The sequence below is a fragment of the Schistocerca piceifrons genome, chromosome 2 (genome assembly GCF_021461385.2).
Source record: "Schistocerca piceifrons isolate TAMUIC-IGC-003096 chromosome 2, iqSchPice1.1, whole genome shotgun sequence".
Taxonomy (NCBI): Eukaryota; Metazoa; Arthropoda; class Insecta; order Orthoptera; family Acrididae; genus Schistocerca; species Schistocerca piceifrons.
In genome coordinates, this window is record NC_060139.1 from 1,129,773,251 (window position 1) to 1,129,788,142 (window position 14,892).

Sequence of the window (14,892 nt, forward strand, 5' to 3'; positions counted from 1 at the left end):
CAGCCTTCTTGTACTTAATTCGTCGTTGTACCTTTTGCATTTAATTTCGATGCAATTTCTGTGTTTCGTCGTCAATATGAAGGTCCAAGGGATACAGTAAATCTGAAGTGAAGCTTCGGAATCTATAACTAGTGTCTCAGGAATGGTTCAAATCTTAGACAGTAAGAAGAGCCAGTCTTCTTGTACTTAAGTCGGCATTGTGCCTTTTGCATTGCTATTCCGATGCAATTTCTGTGTTTCATCGTCAATAAGTAGGTCCGAGGAATACAGTAAACCTGAAGTGAAGCATCGGAATCTATAATCAGTGTCACAGGAATGGTCCAAAACATAGAGAGTAAGAGGGTCAGTCATCTTGTACTTAATTCGTCATTGTACCTCTTCTATATAATTCCGATGCAATTTCTGTGTTTCGACGTCAATAAGAAGGTCCAAGGGATACAGTAAAACCTGAAGTGAAGGTTCGGAATCTATAACTAGTGTCTGAGGAATGGTTCAAATCATAGACCGTAAGAAGAGCCAGTCTTCTTGTACTTAAGTCGGCATTGTGCCTTTTTTGTGTTTAATTCCGATGAAATTTCTGTGTTTCGTCGTCAATACGAAGGTCCAAGGGATACAGTAAACCAGAAGTGAAGCATCGGAATCTATAACTAGTGTCACAGGAATGGTTCAAAACATAGACAGTAAGAAGAGCCAGTTTTCTTGTACTTAAGTCTGCATTGTGCATTTTGTATTTAATTCCGATGCAATTTCTCTGTTTCATCGTCGGTAAGAAGGTCAGAGGTATACAGTAAACCTAAAGTGAACCATCGGACTGTATAACTAGTGTCACAGGAATGGTTCAAAACATAGGCAGTAAGAAGAGCCAGTCTTCTTGTACTTAAGTCGGCATTGCATCTTTTGTATCTAATTTCGATGCAATTTCTGTGTTTCATCGTCAATAAGAAGGTCAGAGAGAAACAGTAAACCTGAAGTGAAGCATCGGAATCTATAACTAGTGTCACAGGATTGGTTCAAAATTAGACAGTAAGAAGAGTCAGTCTTCTTGTACTTAAGTCGGCATTGTGCCTTTTGTAATTAATTCCGATGCAATTTCTGTGTTTCGTCATCAATAAGAAGGTCCAAGGGATACAGTAAACCTAAAGTGAACCATCGGAATCTATAACTAGTGTCACAGGAATGGTTCAAAATATAGACAGTAAAACAAGCCAGTCTTCTTGTACTTAAGTCGGCATTGTGCCTTTTGTATTTAATTCCGATGCAATTTCTGTGTTTCATCGTCAATAAGAAGGTCCAAGGGATACAGTAAACCTGATGTGAAGCATCGGAATCTATAACTAGTGTCACAGGAACGGTTCAAAACATAGACAGTAAAAAGAGCCAGTCTTTTTGTACTTAAGTCGGCATTGTGCCTTTTGTATTTAATTCCGATGCAATTTCTGTGTTTCATCGTCAATAAGAAGGTCAGAGAGAAACAGTAAACCTGAAGTGAAGCATCGGAATCTATAACTAGTGTCACAGGAATGGTTCAAGACATAGACAGTATGAGGAGCCAGTTTTCTTGTACTTAAGTCTGCATTGTGCATTTTGCATTTAATTCCGATGCAATTTCTCTGTTTCATCGTCGGTAAGAAGGTCAGAGGTATACAGTAAACCTAAAGTGAACCATCGGAATCTATAACTAGTGTCACAGGAATGGTTCAAAACATAGACAGTAAGAAGAGCCAGTCTTCTTGTACTTAAGTCGGCATTGTACCTTTTGTATCCAATTTCGATGCACTTTCTGTGTTTCGTCGTCAATAAGAAAGTCCAAGGTATACAGTAAACCTGACGGAAGCATCGGAATCTATAACTAGTGTCACAGGAATGGTTCAAATCATAGACAGTTAGAAGAGCCAGCCTTCTTGTACTTAAGTCGGCATTGTGCCTTTTGTATTTAATTCCGATGCAATTTCTGTGTTTCGTCGTCAATAAGAAGGTCAAAGGGATACAGTAAACCTGATGTGAAGCATCGGAATCTATAACTAGTGTCACAGGAACGGTTCAAAACATAGACAGTAAAAAGAGCCAGTCTTCTTGTACTTATGTCGGCATTATGCCTTTTGTATTTAATTCCGATGCAATTTCTGTGTTTCATCGTCAATAAGAAGGTCAGAGACAAATAGTAAACCTGAAGTGAAGCATCGGAATCTATAACTAGTGTCACAGGATTGGTTCAAAATTAGACAGTGAGAAGAGTCAGTCTTCTTGTACTTAAGTCGGCACTGTGCCTTTTGTATTTAATTCCGATGCAATTTCTGTGTTTCGTCGTCAATAAGAAGGTCCAAGGGATTCAGTAAACCTGAAGTGAAGCATCGGAATCTATAACTAGTGTCACAGGAATGGTTCAAAATATAGACAGTAAGAAGAGCCACTCTTCTTGTACTTAAGTCGGCATTGTTGTTTTGGTATATAATTCCGATGCAATTTCTGTGTTTCATCGTCAATAAGAAGGTCAGAGGGACACAGTAAACTTGAAGTGAGCATCGGAATCTGTAACGAGTGTCACAGGAATGGTTCAAAACATAGACAGTAAGAAGAGTCAGTCTTCTTGTACTTAAGTCGGCATTGTGCCTTTTGTTTCTAATTCCGATGCAATTTCTGTTTTTCGTCGTCCATAAAAAGGTCCAAGGGATACAGTAAAACTGAAGTGAAGCATCGGAATCTATAACTAGTGTGAGAGGAATGGTTATAAAAACAGACAGGAAGAAGAGTTAGTTTTCTTTCACTTATGTCGGCATTGTACCTTTGTATTTAATACCGATGCAATTTCTTTGTTTCGTAGTCAATAAGAAGGTCCAAGGGATTCAGTAAATCAGGAGTGAAGCATCGGAATCTATAACTCGCGTCTCAATAATGGTTTAAAACATAGACTGGAAGAAAAGCCAGTCCTCTTGTACTTAAGTCTTCATTGTCCTTTTGTATTTAATTCCGATGCAATTTCTGTGTTTCGTCGTCAATAAGAAGGTCCAAGGGATACAGTAAACCTGAAGTGAAGCATCGGAATCTATAACTAGTGTCACAGGAATGGATCAAAACATAGGCAGTAAGAAGAGTTAGTCTTCTTGTACTTAATTCGGCGTTGTATCTTTTGTATTTAATTCCGATGCAATTTCTGTGTTTCGTCGTCAATAAGAAGGTCCAAGGGATACAGTAAATCTGAAGTGAAGCTTCGGAATCTATAACTAGTGTCTCAGGAATAGTTGAAATCTTAGACAGTAGGAAGAGCCAGTCTTCTTGTACTTAAGTCAGCTTTGTGGCTTTTCTATTTAATTCCGTTGAAATTTCTGTGTTTCGTCGTGAATAAGAAGGTCCAAGGGATTCAGAAAACCTGATGTGAAGCATCGGAATCTATAACTAGTGTCACAGGAATGGATCAAAACATAGTCAGTAAGAAGAGTCAGTATTCTTGTACTTAAGTCGGTATTGTCCCTATTGTATTTAATTCCGATGCAATTCTTGTGTTTCGTCGTCAATACGAAGGTCCAAGGGATACAGTAAACCTGAAGTGATGCATCGGAATCTATAACTAGTGTCACAGGAATGGTTCAAATCTTAGACAGTTAGAAGAGCCAGTCCTCTTGTACTTAAGTCGGCATTGTGCCTTTTGTATTTAATTCCGATGCAATTTCTGTGTTTCGTCGTCAATAAGAAGGTCAAAGGGATACAGTAAACCTGATGTGAAGCATCGGAATCTATAACTAGTGTCACAGGAACGGTTCAAAACATAGACAGTAAAAAGAGCCAGTCTTCTTGTACTTAAGTCGGCATTGTGCCTTTTGTATTTAATTCCGATGCAATTTCTGTGTTTCATCGTCAATAAGAAGGTCAGAGAGAAACAGTAAACCTGAAGTGAAGCATCGGAATCTATAACTAGTGTGAGAGGAATGGTTGTAAACTCAGACAGGAAGAAGAGTTAGTTTTCTTTCACTTATGTCGTCATTGTACCTTTGTATTTAATACCGATGCAATTTCTTTGTTTCGTCGTCAATAAGAAGGTCCAAGGGATACAGTAAATCAGGAGTGAAGCATCGGAATCTATAAGTAGCGTCTCAGGAATGGTTTAAAACATAGACTGGAAGAAAAGCCAGTCCTCTTGACTTAAGTCTTCATTGTCCTTTTGTATTTAATTCCGATGCAATTTCTGTGTTTCGTCGTCAATAAGAAGGTCCAAGGGATACAGTAAACCTGAAGTGAAGCATCGGAATCTATAACTAGTGTCACAGGAATGGATCAAAGCATAGGCAGTAAGAAGAGTTAGTCTTCTTGTACTTAATTCGGCGTTGTATCTTTTGTATCTATTTTCGATGCACTTTCTGTGTTTCGTCGTCAATAAGAAGGTCCAAGGTATACAGTAAACCTGACGTGAAGCATTGGAATCTATAACTAGTGTCACAGGAATGGTTCAAATCATAGACAGTTAGAAGAGCCAGTCTTCTTGTACTTAAGTCGGCATTGTGCTTTTGGATTTAATTCCGATGCAATTTCTGTGTTTCTCGTCAATAAGAAGGTCAGAGAGAAACAGTAAACCTGAAGTGAAGCATCGGAATCTATAACTAGTGTCACAGGATTGGTTCAAAATTAGACAGTAAGAAGAGTCAGTCTTCTTGTACTTAAGTCGGCATTGTGCCTTTTGTAATTTATTCCGATGCAATTTCTGTGTTTCGTCGTCAATAAGAAGGTCCAAGGGATACAGTAAACCTAAAGTGAACCATCGGAATCTATAACTAGTGTCACAGGAATGGTTCAAAATATAGACAGTAAAAAGAGCCAGTCTTCTTGTACTTAAGTCGGCATTGTGCCTTTTGTATTTAATTCCGATGCAATTTCTGTGTTTCATCGTCAATAAGAAGGTCCAAGGGATACAGTAAACCTGATGTGAAGCATCGGAATCTATAACTAGTGTCACAGGAACGGTTCAAAACATAGACAGTAAAAAGAGCCAGTCTTCTTGTACTTAAGTCGACATTGTGCCTTTTGTATTTAATTCCGATGCAATTTCTGTGTTTCATCGTCAATAAGAAGGTCAGAGAGAAACAGTAAACCTGCAGTGAAGCATCGGAATCTACAACTAGTGTCACAGGAATGGTTCAAAACATAGACAGTAAGAGGAGCCAGTTTTCTTGTACTTAAGTCTGCATTGTGCATTTTGTATTTAATTCCGATGCAATTTCTCTGTTTCATCGTCGGTAAGAAGGTCAGAGGTATACAGTAAACCTAAAGTGAACCATCGGAATCTATAACTAGTGTCACAGGAATGGTTCAAAACATAGACAGTAAGAAGAGCCAGTCTTCTTGTACTTAAGTCGGCATTGTACCTTTTGTATCTAATTTCGATGCACTTTCTGTGTTTCGTCGTCAATAAGAAGGTCTAAGGTATACAGTAAACCTGACGTGAAGCATCGGAATCTATAACTAGTGTCACAGGAATGGTTCAAATCATAGACAGTTAGAAGAGCCAGCCTTCTTGTACTTAAGTCGGCACTGTGCCTTTTGTATTTAATTCCGATGCAATTTCTGTGTTTCGTCGTCAATAAGAAGGTCCAAGGGATACAGTAAACCTGAAGTGAAGCATCGGAATCTATAACTAGTGTCACAGGAATGGTTCAAAATATAGACAGTAAGAAGAGCCACTCTTCTTGTACTTAAGTCGGCATTGTTGTTTTGGTATATAATTCCGATGCAATTTCTGTGTTTCATCGTCAATAAGAAGGTCAGAGGGACACAGTAAACTTGAAGTGAGCATCGGAATCTATAACGAGTGTCACAGGAATGGTTCAAAACATAGACAGTAAGAAGAGTCAGTCTTCTTGTACTTAAGTCGGCATTGTGCCTTTTGTTTCTAATTCCGATGCAATTTCTGTTTTTCGTCGTCCATAAAAAGGTCCAAGGGATACAGTAAAACTGAAGTGAAGCATCGGAATCTACAACTAGTGTGAGAGGAATGGTTATAAACACAGACAGGAAGAAGAGTAGGTTTTCTTTCACTTATGTCGGCATTGTACCTTTGTATTTAATACCGATGCAATTTCTTTGTTTCGTCGTCAATAAGAAGGTCCAAGGGATTCAGTAAATCAGGAGTGAAGCATCGGAATCTATAACTAGCGTCTCAGGAATGGTTTAAAACATAGACTGGAAGAAAAGCCAGTCCTCTTGTACTTAAGTCTTCATTGTCCTTTTGTATTTAATTCCGATGCAATTTCTGTGTTTCGTCGCAATAAGAAGGTCCAAGGGATACAGTAAACCTGAAGTGAAGCATCGGAATCTATAACTAGTGTCACAGGAATGGTTCAAAATATAGACAGTAAGAAGAGCCACTCTTCTTGTACTTAAGTCGGCATTGTTGTTTTGGTATATAATTCCGATGCAATTTCTGTGTTTCATCGTCAATAAGAAGGTCAGAGGGACACAGTAAACTTGAAGTGAGCATCGGAATCTGTAACGAGTGTCACAGGAATGGTTCAAAACATAGACAGTAAGAAGAGTCAGTCTTCTTGTACTTAAGTCGGCATTGTGCCTTTTGTTTCTAATTCCGATGCAATTTCTGTTTTTCGTCGTCCATAAAAAGGTCCAAGGGATACAGTAAAACTGAAGTGAAGCATCGGAATCTATAACTAGTGTGAGAGGAATGGTTATAAACACAGACAGGAAGAAGAGTTAGTTTTCTTTCACTTATGTCGGCATTGTACCTTTGTATTTAATACCGATGCAATTTCTTTGTTTCGTCGTCAATAAGAAGGTCCAAGGGATTCAGTAAATCAGGAGTGAAGCATCGGAATCTATAACTAGCGTCTCAGGAATGGTTTAAAACATAGACTGGAAGAAAAGCCAGTCCTCTTGTACTTAAGTCTTCATTGTCCTTTTGTATTTAATTCCGATGCAATTTCTGTGTTTCGTCGTCAATAAGAAGGTCCAAGGGATACAGTAAACCTGAAGTGAAGCATCGGAATCTATAACTAGTGTCACAGGAATGGATCTAAACATAGGCAGTAAGAAGAGTTAGTCTTCTTGTACTTAATTCGGCGTTGTATCTTTTGTATTTAATTCCGATGCAATTTCTGTGTTTCGTCGTCAATAAGAAGGTCCGAGGGATACAGTAAATCTGAAGTGAAGCTTCGGAATCTATAACTAGTGTCTCAGGAATAGTTGAAATCTTAGACAGTAGGAAGAGCCAGTCTTCTTGTACTTAAGTCAGCTTTGTGGCTTTTCTATTTAATTCCGTTGAAATTTCTGTGTTTCGTCGTGAATAAGAAGGTCCAAGGGATTCAGAAAACCTGATGTGAAGCATCGGAATCTATAACTAGTGTCACAGGAATGGATCAAAACATAGTCAGTAAGAAGAGTCAGTATTCTTGTACTTAAGTCGGTATTGTCCCTATTGTATTTAATTCCGATGCAATTCTTGTGTTTCGTCGTCAATACGAAGGTCCAAGGGATACAGTAAACCTGAAGTGATGCATCGGAATCTATAACTAGTGTCACAGGAATGGTTCAAATCTTAGACAGTTAGAAGAGCCAGTCCTCTTGTACTTAAGTCGGCATTGTGCCTTTTGTATTTAATTCCGATGCAATTTCTGTGTTTCGTCGTCAATAAGAAGGTCAAAGGGATACAGTAAACCTGATGTGAAGCATCTGAATCTATAACTAGTGTCACAGGAACGGTTCAAAACATAGACAGTAAAAAGAGCCAGTCTTCTTGTACTTAAGTCGGCATTGTGCCTTTTGTATTTAATTCCGATGCAATTTCTGTGTTTCATCGTCAATAAGAAGGTCAGAGAGAAACAGTAAACCTGAAGTGAAGCATCGGAATCTATAACTAGTGTGAGAGGAATGGTTGTAAACTCAGACAGGAAGAAGAGTTAGTTTTCTTTCACTTATGTCGTCATTGTACCTTTGTATTTAATACCGATGCAATTTCTTTGTTTCGTCGTCAATAAGAAGGTCCAAGGGATACAGTAAATCAGGAGTGAAGCATCGGAATCTATAAGTAGCGTCTCAGGAATGGTTTAAAACATAGACTGGAAGAAAAGCCAGTCCTCTTGTACTTAAGTCTTCATTGTCCTTTTGTATTTAATTCCGATGCAATTTCTGTGTTTCGTCGTCAATAAGAAGGTCCAAGGGATACAGTAAACCTGAAGTGAAGCATCGGAATCTATAACTAGTGTCACAGGAATGGATCAAAACATAGGCAGTAAGAAGAGTTAGTCTTCTTGTACTTAATTCGGCGTTGTATCTTTTGTATCTATTTTCGATGCACTTTCTGTGTTTCGTCGTCAATAAGAAGGTCCAAGGTATACAGTAAACCTGACGTGAAGCATCGGAATCTATAACTAGTGTCACAGGAATGGTTCAAATCATAGACAGTTAGAAGAGCCAGTCTTCTTGTACTTAAGTCGGCATTGTGCTTTTGGATTTAATTCCGATGCAATTTCTGTGTTTCGTCGTCAATAATAAGGTCCAAGGGATACAGTAAACCTGATGTGAAGCATCGGAATCTATAACTATTGTCACAGGAACGGTTCAAAACATAGACAGTAAAAAGAGCCAGTCTTCTTGTACTTAAGTCGGCATTGCGCCTTTTGTATTTAATTCCGATGCAATTTCTGTGTTTCATCGTCAATAAGAAGGTCAGAGAGAAACAGTAAACCTGAAGTGAAGCATCGGAATCTATAACTAGTGTCACAGGATTGGTTCAAAATTAGACAGTAAGAAGAGTCAGTCTTCTTGTACTTAAGTCGGCATTGTGCCTTTTGTAATTAATTCCGATGCAATTTCTGTGCTTCGTCGTCAATAAGAAGGTCCAAGGGATACAGTAAACCTAAAGTGAACCATCGGAATCTATAACTAGTGTCACAGGAATGGTTCAAAATATAGACAGTAAAAAGAGCCAGTCTTCTTGTACTTAAGTCGGCATTGTGCCTTTTGTATTTAATTCCGATGCAATTTCTGTGTTTCATCGTCAATAAGAAGGTCCAAGGGATACAGTAAACCTGATGTGAAGCATCGGAATCTATAACTAGTGTCACAGGAACGGTTCAAAACATAGACAGTAAAAAGAGCCAGTCTTCTTGTACTTAAGTCGGCATTGTGCCTTTTGTATTTAATTCCGATGCAATTTCTGTGTTTCATCGTCAATAAGAAGGTCAGAGAGAAACAGTAAACCTGCAGTGAAGCATCGGAATCTACAACTAGTGTCACAGGAATGGTTCAAAACATAGACAGTAAGAGGAGCCAGTTTTCTTGTACTTAAGTCTGCTTTGTGCATTTGTATTTAATTCCGATGCAATTTCTCTGTTTCATCGTCGGTAAGAAGGTCAGAGGTATACAGTAAACCTAAAGTGAACCATCGGAATCTATAACTAGTGTCACAGGAATGGTTCAAACATAGACAGTAAGAAGAGCCAGTCTTCTTGTACTTAAGTCGGCATTGTACCTTTTGTATCTAATTTCGATGCACTTTCTGTGTTTCGTCGTCAATAAGAAGGTCTAAGGTATACAGTAAACCCGACGTGAAGCATCGGAATCTATAACTAGTGTCACAGGAATGGTTCAAATCATAGACAGTTAGAAGAGCCAGCCTTCTTGTACTTAAGTCGGCACTGTGCCTTTTGTATTTAATTCCGATGCAATTTCTGTGTTTCGTCGTCAATAAGAAGGTCCAAGGGATACAGTAAACCTGAAGTGAAGCATCGGAATCTATAACTAGTGTCACAGGAATGGTTCAAAATATAGACAGTAAGAAGAGCCACTCTTCTTCTACTTAAGTCGGCATTGTTGTTTTGGTATATAATTCCGATGCAATTTCTGTGTTTCATCGTCAATAAGAAGGTCAGAGGGACACAGTAAACTTGAAGTGAGCATCGGAATCTATAACGAGTGTCACAGGAATGGTTCAAAACATAGACAGTAAGAAGAGTCAGTCTTCTTGTACTTAAGTCGGCATTGTGCCTTTTGTTTCTAATTCCGATGCAATTTCTGTTTTTCGTCGTCCATAAAAAGGTCCAAGGGATACAGTAAAACTGAAGTGAAGCATCGGAATCTATAACTAGTGTGAGAGGAATGGTTATAAACACAGACAGGAAGAAGAGTTAGTTTTCTTTCACTTATGTCGGCATTGTACCTTTGTATTTAATACCGATGCAATTTCTTTGTTTCGTCGTCACTAAGAAGGTCCAAGGGATTCAGTAAATCAGGAGTGAAGCATCGGAATCTATAACTAGCGTCTCAGGAATGGTTTAAAACATAGACTGGAAGAAAAGCCAGTCCTCTTGTACTTAAGTCTTCATTGTCCTTTTGTATTTATTCCGATGCAATTTCTGTGTTTCGTCGTCAATAAGAAGGTCCAAGGGATACAGTAAACCTGAAGTGAAGCATCGGAATCTATAACTAGTGTCACAGGAATGGATCAAAACATAGGCAGTAAGAAGAGTTAGTCTTCTTGTACTTAATTCGGCGTTGTATCTTTTGTATTTAATTCCGATGCAATTTCTGTGTTTCGTCGTCAATAAGAAGGTCCAAGGGATACAGTAAATCTGAAGTGAAGCTTCGGAATCTATAACTAGTGTCTTAGGAATAGTTCAAATCCTAGACGGTAGGAAGAGCCAGTCTTCTTGTACTTATGTCAGCTTTGTGGCTTTTCTATTTAATTCCGTTGAAATTTCTGTGTTTCGTCGTGAATAAGAAGGTCCAAGGGATTCAGTAAACCTGATGTGAAGCATCAGAATCTATAACTAGTGTCACAGGAATGGATCAAAACATAGTCAGTAAGAAGAGTCAGTATTCTTGTACTTAAGTCGGTATTGTCCCTATTGTATTTAATTCCGATGCAATTTCTGTGTTTCGTCGTCAATACGAAGGTCCAAGGGATACAGTAAACCAGAAGTGAAGCATCGGAATCTATAACTAGTGTCACAGGAATGGTTCAAAACATAGACAGTAAGAAGAGCCAGTTTTCTTGTACTTAAGTCTGCATTGTGCATTTTGTATTTAATTCCGGATGCAATTCTCTGTTTCATCGTCGGTAAGAAGGTCAGAGGTATACAGTAAACCTAAAGTGAACCATCGGACTGTATAACTAGTGTCACAGGAATGGTTCAAAACATAGGCAGTAAGAAGAGCCAGTCTTCTTGTACTTAAGTCGGCATTGCATCTTTTGTATCTAATTTCGATGCACTTTCTGTGTTTCGTCGTCAATAAGAAGGTCCAAGGTATACAGTAAACCTGACGTGAAGCATCGGAATCTATTACTAGTGTCACAGGAATGGTTCAAATCATAGACAGTTAGAAGAGCCAGTCTTCTTGTACTTAAGTCGGCATTGTGCCTTTTGTATTTAATTCCGATGCAATTTCTGTGTTTCGTCGTCAATAAAAAGGTCCAAGGGATACAGTAAACCTGATGTGAAGCATCGGAATCTATAACTAGTGTCACAGGAACGGTTCAAAACATAGACAGTAAAAAGAGCCAGTCTTCTTGTACTTAAGTCGGCATTGCGCTTTTGTATTTAATTCCGATGCAATTTCTGTGTTTCATCGTCAATAAGAAGGTCAGAGAGAAACAGTAAACCTGAAGTGAAGCATCGGAATCTATAACTAGTGTCACAGGAATGGTTCAAGACATAGACAGTATGAGGAGCCAGTTTTCTTGTACTTAAGTCTGCATTGTGCATTTTGCATTTAATTCCGATGCAATTTCTCTGTTTCATCGTCGGTAAGAAGGTCAGAGGTATACAGTAAACCTAAAGTGAACCATCGGAATCTATAACTAGTGTCACAGGAATGGTTCAAAACATAGACAGTAAGAAGAGCCAGTCTTCTTGTACTTAAGTCGGCATTGTACCTTTTGTATCCAATTTCGATGCACTTTCTGTGTTTCGTCGTCAATTAGAAAGTCCAAGGTATACAGTAAACCTGACGGAAGCATCGGAATCTATAACTAGTGTCACAGGAACGGTTCAAAACATAGACAGTAAAAAGAGCCAGTCTTCTTGTACTTAAGTCGGCATTGTGCCTTTTGTATTTAATTCCGATGCAATTTCTGTGTTTCATCGTCAATAAGAAGGTCAGAGAGAAACAGTAAACCTGCAGTGAAGCATCGGAATCTACAACTAGTGTCACAGGAATGGTTCAAAACATAGACAGTAAGAGGAGCCAGTTTTCTTGTACTTAAGTCTGCTTTGTGCATTTTGTATTTAATTCCGATGCAATTTCTCTGTTTCATCGTCGGTAAGAAGGTCAGAGGTATACAGTAAACCTAAAGTGAACCATCGGAATCTATAACTAGTGTCACAGGAATGGTTCAAAACATAGACAGTAAGAAGAGCCAGTCTTCTTGTACTTAAGTCGGCATTGTACCTTTTGTATCTAATTTCGATGCACTTTCTGTGTTTCGTCGTCAATAAGAAGGTCTAAGGTATACAGTAAACCCGACGTGAAGCATCGGAATCTATAACTAGTGTCACAGGAATGGTTCAAATCATAGACAGTTAGAAGAGCCAGCCTTCTTGTACTTAAGTCGGCACTGTGCCTTTTGTATTTAATTCCGATGCAATTTCTGTGTTTCGTCGTCAATAAGAAGGTCCAAGGGATACAGTAAACCTGAAGTGAAGCATCGGAATCTATAACTAGTGTCACAGGAATGGTTCAAAATATAGACAGTAAGAAGAGCCACTCTTCTTCTACTTAAGTCGGCATTGTTGTTTTGGTATATAATTCCGATGCAATTTCTGTGTTTCATCGTCAATAAGAAGGTCAGAGGGACACAGTAAACTTGAAGTGAGCATCGGAATCTATAACGAGTGTCACAGGAATGGTTCAAAACATAGACAGTAAGAAGAGTCAGTCTTCTTGTACTTAAGTCGGCATTGTGCCTTTTGTTTCTAATTCCGATGCAATTTCTGTTTTTCGTCGTCCATAAAAAGGTCCAAGGGATACAGTAAAACTGAAGTGAAGCATCGGAATCTATAACTAGTGTGAGAGGAATGGTTATAAACACAGACAGGAAGAAGAGTTAGTTTTCTTTCACTTATGTCGGCATTGTACCTTTGTATTTAATACCGATGCAATTTCTTTGTTTCGTCGTCACTAAGAAGGTCCAAGGGATTCAGTAAATCAGGAGTGAAGCATCGGAATCTATAACTAGCGTCTCAGGAATGGTTTAAAACATAGACTGGAAGAAAAGCCAGTCCTCTTGTACTTAAGTCTTCATTGTCCTTTTGTATTTAATTCCGATGCAATTTCTGTGTTTCGTCGTCAATAAGAAGGTCCAAGGGATACAGTAAACCTGAAGTGAAGCATCGGAATCTATAACTAGTGTCACAGGAATGGATCAAAACATAGGCAGTAAGAAGAGTTAGTCTTCTTGTACTTAATTCGGCGTTGTATCTTTTGTATTTAATTCCGATGCAATTTCTGTGTTTCGTAAGAAGGTCCAAGGGATACAGTAAATCTGAAGTGAAGCTTCGGAATCTATAACTAGTGTCTTAGGAATAGTTCAAATCCTAGACGGTAGGAAGAGCCAGTCTTCTTGTACTTATGTCAGCTTTGTGGCTTTTCTATTTAATTCCGTTGAAATTTCTGTGTTTCGTCGTGAATAAGAAGGTCCAAGGGATTCAGTAAACCTGATGTGAAGCATCAGAATCTATAACTAGTGTCACAGGAATGGATCAAAACATAGTCAGTAAGAAGAGTCAGTATTCTTGTACTTAAGTCGGTATTGTCCCTATTGTATTTAATTCCGATGCAATTTCTGTGTTTCGTCGTCAATACGAAGGTCCAAGGGATACAGTAAACCAGAAGTGAAGCATCGGAATCTATAACTAGTGTCACAGGAATGGTTCAAAACATAGACAGTAAGAAGAGCCAGTTTTCTTGTACTTAAGTCTGCATTGTGCATTTTGTATTTAATTCCGATGCAATTTCTCTGTTTCATCGTCGGTAAGAAGGTCAGAGGTATACAGTAAACCTAAAGTGAACCATCGGACTGTATAACTAGTGTCACAGGAATGGTTCAAAACATAGGCAGTAAGAAGAGCCAGTCTTCTTGTACTTAAGTCGGCATTGCATCTTTTGTATCTAATTTCGATGCACTTTCTGTGTTTCGTCGTCAATAAGAAGGTCCAAGGTATACAGTAAACCTGACGTGAAGCATCGGAATCTATTACTAGTGTCACAGGAATGGTTCAAATCATAGACAGTTAGAAGAGCCAGTCTTCTTGTACTTAAGTCGGCATTGTGCCTTTTGTATTTAATTCCGATGCAATTTCTGTGTTTCGTCGTCAATAAAAAGGTCCAAGGGATACAGTAAACCTGATGTGAAGCATCGGAATCTATAACTAGTGTCACAGGAACGGTTCAAAACATAGACAGTAAAAAGAGCCAGTCTTCTTGTACTTAAGTCGGCATTGCGCCTTTTGTATTTAATTCCGATGCAATTTCTGTGTTTCATCGTCAATAAGAAGGTCAGAGAGAAACAGTAAACCTGAAGTGAAGCATCGGAATCTATAACTAGTGTCACAGGAATGGTTCAAGACATAGACAGTATGAGGAGCCAGTTTTCTTGTACTTAAGTCTGCATTGTGCATTTTGCATTTAATTCCGATGCAATTTCTCTGTTTCATCGTCGGTAAGAAGGTCAGAGGTATACAGTAAACCTAAAGTGAACCATCGGAATCTATAACTAGTGTCACAGGAATGGTTCAAAACATAGACAGTAAGAAGAGCCAGTCTTCTTGTACTTAAGTCGGCATTGTACCTTTTGTATCCAATTTCGATGCACTTTCTGTGTTTCGTCGTCAATTAGAAAGTCCAAGGTATACAGTAAACCTGACGGAAGCATCGGAATCTATAACTAGTGTCACA